Below are 7,535 nucleotides of genomic sequence, written 5' to 3'. Positions count from 1 at the left end.
AATGCATACTTAGTCACCCAAAGTCTTCTTTCTATCTTGACTGATGATAGATAATAGAAGTAACAACTTTATCAGTGGATACAATGGACTAACTGCTCCTTAGCTATGGGTTTGGAACGAGGATAATAAATAACTTAACCAGATTAGAGAAACAGTTTCTCTTAACAGACCAATTTAGGAAAATCATTCTTAGGATTCTATTCCTCTGCAAACATTTCTGGTGTCAGAATTTCTGTACCAGCCAAGGGGGATGAACAGATAACATATGTATCTCCTATCAAAGAGCATGTTCTTCAGTATTCTATAAAACTTTATAGATCTCCCTTTCTGCCTGTGGACGCCGCCGAGTAAGCATCATTAAAGTCTCCCCTCCCACCGCCGTCATGTCTAAGTCAGAGTCTCCCAAAGAGCCTGAACAGCTGCAGAAGCTCTTCATCGGAGGTCTGAGCTTTGAAACAACCGATGAGAGTCTGAGGAGCCATTTTGAGCAATGGGGAACACTTACAGACTGTGTGGTAATGAGAGATCCGAACACCAAGCGCTCCAGAGGCTTCGGGTTTGTCACATATGCCACTGTGGAGGAGGTGGATGCAGCCATGAATGCAAGGCCACACAAGGTGGATGGAAGAGTTGTGGAACCAAAGAGGGCTGTCTCAAGAGAAGATTCTCAAAGACCTGGTGACCACTTAACTGTGAAAAAGATTTTTGTTGGTGGCATTAAAGAAGACACTGAAGAACATCATCTAAGAGATTATTTCGAACAGTATGGGAAAATCGAAGTGATTGAGATCATGACTGACCGAGGCAGTGGCAAAAAGAGGGGTTTTGCTTTTGTAACATTTGATGACCATGATTCTGTAGACAAGATTGTCATTCAAAAATACCATACTGTGAATGGCCACAACTGTGAAGTAAGGAAAGCGCTCTCTAAGCAAGAGATGGCTAGTGCTTCATCCAGCCAAAGAGGTCGAAGTGGTTCTGGAAACTTGGGTGGTGGTCATGGAGGTGGTTTTGGTGGGAATGACAACTTTGGTCGCGGAGGAAACTTCAGTGGTCAAGGTGGCTTTGGTGGCAGTCGAGGTGGTGGTGGATATGGTGGCAGTGGGGATGGCTATAACGGATTTGGTAATGATGGAAGCAACTTTGGAGGTGGCGGAAGCTATAATGATTTTGGCAATTACAACAATCAATCCTCAAATTTTGGACCCATGAAAGGAGGCAATTTTGGAGGCAGAAGCTCTGGCCCTTATGGTGGTGGAGGCCAATACTTCGCCAAACCACGAAACCAAGGTGGCTATGGTGGTTCCAGCAGCAGCAGCAGCTATGGCAGTGGCAGAAGGTTTTAATTACTGCCAGGAAACAAAGCTTAGCAGGAGAGGAGAGCCAGAGAAGTGACAGGGAAGCTACAGGTTACAACATATTTGTGAACTCAGCCAAGCACAGTGGTGGCATGGCCTAGCTGCTACAAAGAAGAAATGTTTTAGACAATACTCATGTGTATGGGCAAAAAAACTCGAGGACTGTATTTGTGACTAATTGTATAACAGGTTATTTTAGTTTCTGTTCTGTGGAAAGTGTAAAGCATTCCAACAAAGGGTTTTAATGTAGATATTTTTTTTTTTGCACCCATACTGTTGATTGCTAAATGTAATAGTCTGATCATGACGCTGAATAAATGTGTCTTTAAAAAAAAAAACTTTATAGATCAATCACTATGTATAATCTACTTAATATTCGAAGCTTCAGGTTTCTCATATAAACTGATATATACATGACAAATTATCTTGTAAGTTTGTCCAGAGATTAAGGTTAGACTCCATAATGAATATTCACCTTGCTACCAAAGATTTTTAGACAATTTATCGATGTCAACATATTAATAGAATATCTTTCTAAGTAATATACATAATATCCTGAAATTAGTGACTTCTTTTACATTTTGCATGATGTATAGTCTGATTTTTATAATAAAATATGCCTTGAGAAAAGAGGAGTCAAGGTTTTATATTAAAAGGATGTTTAAACTATGCATTGGATGCATAGTCTCCCTAAAATATACCTCCTGTTCTCCAGCTGAAATTCTACTATTTGTGTTAGTGTTGGAATATACACCTGAATGTAAACGATGCTTCTTTCTCTTTTGGGCATTGATATTATTATCCTTCTTGATATTTAGTATGTCATGGATAAGCTCAGTTTGTCCTCTTTATTAGACAGAAAGTTCATGATTTTTCTTCCCTACTAGAACTTACCAGTAGAAATAACACAAATTATCCATCAATATATGATAAGATACATTGCATTAATGATAGCTACCTCAACAAAAACAGAAAATCCTCTGAATTTCAAGGTATTTATTGCTCATATAAAGTTTACTGAAGCTTCTGGTCACTGTGCAGAATAGTTAGTTATCCTTCAAGTGACGGCTCCATGTACACCTCCACAATCATTGGTGCAGGGCCTCTAGAGACTTGCTCAAGAAATGACATATTTTCATAGAGAGGTGACAAGCATCACTTACATTCCCATTTCATCGGCCAAAGGTGGTCAAAATGTGCACTGTTCTTAGGGCAAAATAATGCAATCTGTGGATGTGCTGAAAGTGGAGACATGAAATTATTGGTGAACAGTACTAATGTCTACCATACTAGGAAGCACACTTTTTTGGCGAGTATGGGGTGTGAAATGAAGGAGCTAATGATTCAAAAAGAAAACTTCAGTAAAACCTTGGCATGTTCAGGTGATTTATGTGTTATAAAAAAGAAGAGAGTGGTTTCTTAAATAATACAGCTAAAATTATCTTATTCTATGAATCACTTCCACTATTTAAACAGGGAGCCCATAGTTCTTTTTGCCTAGACGAATGTGCAGACTCTACTAACACATTCCCTGAAATGAAATCTAACATGGTGAGGGAGAGTGGAAGTGGGATAAAATATATAGTTATATTTTGATTATGATGCACAGTGAATTTCACAAGTTTTATTTCCAGAATGATTCTATGAAGTTAAGTGACCTTGGAGTAGTCTATTAAGGACAAGTACACATCTCTTATAACATTCTGCAGTTATTTAAGCCACCCTGAATTTCCCTCATGATAGGAAAATGTTATCCTCTTCCCCTTGATACCTCTTTGTTATAAGAGTTTGGGCTATTTGTCCCAAATCTCCCAGCTAACTCTGTGATAGAGATACTATCCGTGTTAAGAACATTCAAATCCAGTCGAGTCAAGTGTACCCTGATATTACCACAGTCTGTGGAAAGGCCACCTATTTAAAAATTATTCCTTAAAGCTATGCCTATATGGAGTTTCTGAATATACTTTGCAGTAGAAATAGCTATGTGAAGTATTTTGAATATAAAATAAAATATCACCAAAGGTATTTTGCAGTAGAGATAGCTATGTGAAATACTTTGAATATAAAATAAAATATCACCAAAAATATTACAAATACTAATCATGTTAAATCGAAATAATTTTATATATATATGTATATATATATATATATATATATATGCACACACACATATTCATTTGTTTACAAAACTAAATATGTGTTTATTAATTAGAAAATATTCTACCAGTGTCTGGGGATATATTGTAGAAATAGACAAAACCATGATATCACAAGTGTTTACTGGGAGCATGTTATAGCAATCTAAATACATACTAATGTATCAGGAATATAGTATTGTTATTCTATGAATTTTAGGTGAATTAATAAAGCTAATAATAGTTGCAGAACAGTATTTATTAGGTACTAACAGAATACCTTCAAAACATAACTAAATCTTTAGCAAGTGATAAAATATAAGATATATATACCCCCATATATGTACCTGTATACACACACACACACATACATACACTGGAATATTATTCAGTCATAAAAAAAAATAAATGAAATTTTAACATTTGCAGCCACACAGATGAATCTAGAGAATATAATGCTAAATGAAAGAAGCCAGTCAGAGAAAGACAAATCATGCCATATGTGGAACTTAAAAAAACAAAAAAAATGAACAAAGGAAAATAGACAAACCAAAAAACAGATGTTTAACTATAGAGAACAAATGGATGATTATAGAGGAAGGTGGGTTGGGGGAACGGGCAAAATATGTGAAAGGGATTGAGAGTACACTTATCACCATGAGCACTGAATAATCTATAGCTTTGTTGAATCACTATATTGTGCACCTGAAATTAATGTAACATTGCATGTTGACTCCACTGGAATAAAAAGAAAAATAAACTATAAAAGATTGATTTAAATATCTATTCCAGTGTAAGTTATAACCATTTGAGAGCCTGAATGAATTCACAGTTAGAAATTAATCACCTGTTCCGCAAGAATGTAGTAATATTCTTTCTCTAATTTATTTTCATCTGAGTATCATTATTTTTATTTACACTTTATCTCTTGATAGTTTCCCACTCAAAAATAAAAGTCACTGATATCTCTTTCTGTTCTTGAGAAACCATATTTCCTTCCATTAAAATAAAAGAATTTACTTGAGAATAATAGATTTTACCACCTTTGACAAATCACTAAAATAAAAAAAAAAAGAAGCTACAGTTAAAATCACTCTTCCGAAAAAGAGAGTTTGAACTTGCCATGTCTAAGGCAATTAAAATTAATATTTCACATTCAAAAAGTTAAACAATCCATTCTACTTCATTTTTTCTCAGATCTGGGGTCATTGGTTTAATACAAATGGATGAGGGAATAGAGATGAAATTGTAATTCAATTATATTGTTTCTTTCTTTATAAAATAGAAAAAAATCTTTGTATATCATTAAATGATAAAATATAATAAAGTGTTTATTAATCAATAGAATGATGGATTATAAAATGGTATGTCAGCTTTTAATGAGCTATAATTGGAAGCAGCAGCTGGACCTGCTGGTTGCTCTTGATGTAGAGCAGCAGCTAGGTCTGCAGTTCCTTCAGGGACCATCAACCCAGCTCTGAGAATCTGTTCTCTGGGTCACCTTACCTCTGAAAATAAACCTTAACAAACACATATGTCTATAACTCACATTCTGCTATAGGTGTGGTATATTTCCTTCATCATAAAGGACCCAGTGACCCTTTTCTTCAGTCAATAAGCCACCCTTACATGATAATTTTCACAATTATTTCTATGATTTGATTTCCAGTTCTAAAATTTCATATACGTGGAAAGTTATAGAATGTGCTATTCTGCATTCAGCTTCTTTCACTCAACATGTGTGTGGGATCCATCCATGCTGTTGATGGTGTCAGTTCCATATGTGTGCAGTTCTCACATGTAAAGCTAAACCATATTACATTGTATGAATATGACATATATATTAATTCTTTCATCTGTTAATAGACTTGTTTATTGCTTCCAGTTTGGGGATTTTATGAGCAAGCTGCTACAAAAAATCCATGTAGAATTTATTTCTATATGCTTTTATTTCTTTTGGTAAAAAATGTAAAATGAAATTACTGAAGCAAATCCCAGATCTTTTCCATATTGCACAAGAGATTGTTTGTCTTCCTTATATGACAGAATTCTTTGTGGACAGGATTGTTTTGTTGTCTGTGTGTGTGTGTGTCTGTGTGTGTTTTATACTTTATAGATGTTGTCTCATTGGCTTTCTACCTTTTTAAGGAAAATGATTGTTTTTCTGTATAATTGTTCTCTGGTATTTAAAAACAATCTTTTATTTCTGACATTTATCTAAGTTTTCATTGCCTTGATTTTTCAGCAGTTTGAGTATAATTTATCTGGATGTTATTTTCTTTGTTTTACCTTGATTGAAGTTCACTGAGCTTGGATGAGTAAGTGTGCAGTTCTCACATATTTTAAAAATTTGAAATCATTAATTTTTTTTTAACCGGCCTCATTGTCTCTCATCTTTCCCTAAACTCCGGTTGTATATATGCTGACTATTTCAAATTGCAATACAGGAAACTGAGAGTCTATTTATTTTTAAAGCTTTTTAAAATTTTTCCTCTATCTATCCTGGTTTTAAAATTTCTAGTGGTCTGTTTTGGGTTACAAGGTATCAAGACTGTTACACTGGATAACAGTCATGTTTTTGTGTAATCTACAATAGGATGTCAAGCCCATCCATTTTGATATTTTACTTCTCAGTTCTAGAATTTCTACTTCCTTCTTTTGCATTACATTAATTTCACAATTGTGATTAACTCAAACATTTATTCAGAGTATTTGCCATTGAATTTTTCAGCCTCCTTAACATAAGTGCTTCAGATTCTCTATTTGTAAATTCCAATGTCTCACTCATGGGTTTTTTTTTTTTTAATTCACTTATATTCCTCCTGAATATTGGTTATATTTTCCCATTTCTTCACAAAGACAGCAAATTCTGATTGTATACTGGATGTTGTAGATGCTTGGTTGTTGAAACTGTGGATTTTGCTAAGTTCTTTCAGCTTTTTAGTTATTATTCGCTGGCACTGATTTCTCTGAAACATCCCACACTTCAGTACAAATCAGATCATTTAAAGATGTGAAGGGGTTTACATGCAGATTTTGGAGACTTTCTCTTTAACTCTTTTTTCAGAGTGTTTATCACCTCTATTCCACCTTGTGTTAACTTTGTCCTCCAACTCCTCAAGGTGGTACACTGCAGATTCCTATTGGACTTCCAGACATCTTGCTTGACTTCTCAGAGTGGCCTTCAAAAAAAATCTGCATACATGATCATTCCACCTATTACAACTCCACTCCTTAAGGATCATTTCTTTCCCAATTTATACCTTTTTTTCTGTCTCAGAGTGCCTTCAGGTTTATAGATATACCTATATTTATATCTATATAATATATTTTTAAAAATTCAGATAGGATAACTGTTACCTGTAGGAAGATTAGTTAAATACAAGCTCAGTCATCATTACCAGATACTGAAAAGCTCCTTCTTTATAATTAAAATATTTATAGACAAAAATAGTACTAAAGAACCTAGAAAATTAGGATTTTTTAAATTAACATATAATGTATTATTAGCCCCAGGGGTACAGGTCTGTGAATCATCAGGCTTACATACTTCACTGCACTCATCATAGCACATACCATCCCCAATGTCCATAACCCCACCACCCTCTCCCTACCCACTCCCTCCAGCGACCTTCAGTTTGTTTTGTGAGATTAAGAGTCTCTTATGGTTTTTCTCTCTTCTGATCCCATCTTGTTTCATTTTTTCCTCCCCTACCCACCAAACCTTCCATGTTGCCTCTCAAATTCCTTATATCAGGGAGATATATGATAATTGTTTTTCTCTGATTGACTTATTTTGCTCAACATAATACCCTCTAGTTGTATCCATGTTGTTGCAAATGGCAAGATTTCATTTCTTTTGATGGCTGCATATTCCATTATATATATGCATATTCCATTATATATATATATATATATATAAATATATATATATATATATAATATCTTCTTTTTTTTAAGGATTTTATTTATTTGACAGAAATAACAAGCAGGCAGAGAGAGAGAGAGGAGGAAGCAGGCTCCCTGTCAAGCAGAGAGCCCA

General features: G+C 34.6%; 1 pseudogene across 1 annotated transcript; it reads left to right on the top strand.

Annotated features, from left to right (window-relative positions):
* The first annotated feature begins 368 nt into the window (after positions 1-368).
* LOC309859412 (heterogeneous nuclear ribonucleoprotein A1 pseudogene) lies at positions 369-1,441 on the top strand (annotated as a pseudogene). The gene has a single exon. The product of its transcript is annotated as a heterogeneous nuclear ribonucleoprotein A1 pseudogene (transcript).
* Positions 1,442-7,535: the final 6,094 nt, after the last annotated feature.

The sequence above is a fragment of the Mustela nivalis genome (genome assembly GCF_964662115.1).
Source record: "Mustela nivalis genome assembly, chromosome: 2".
NCBI lineage: Eukaryota > Metazoa > Chordata > Mammalia > Carnivora > Mustelidae > Mustela > Mustela nivalis.
Note: the sequence above shows the minus strand (reverse complement) of the source record. Positions and strands in the feature narration are given on the sequence as shown.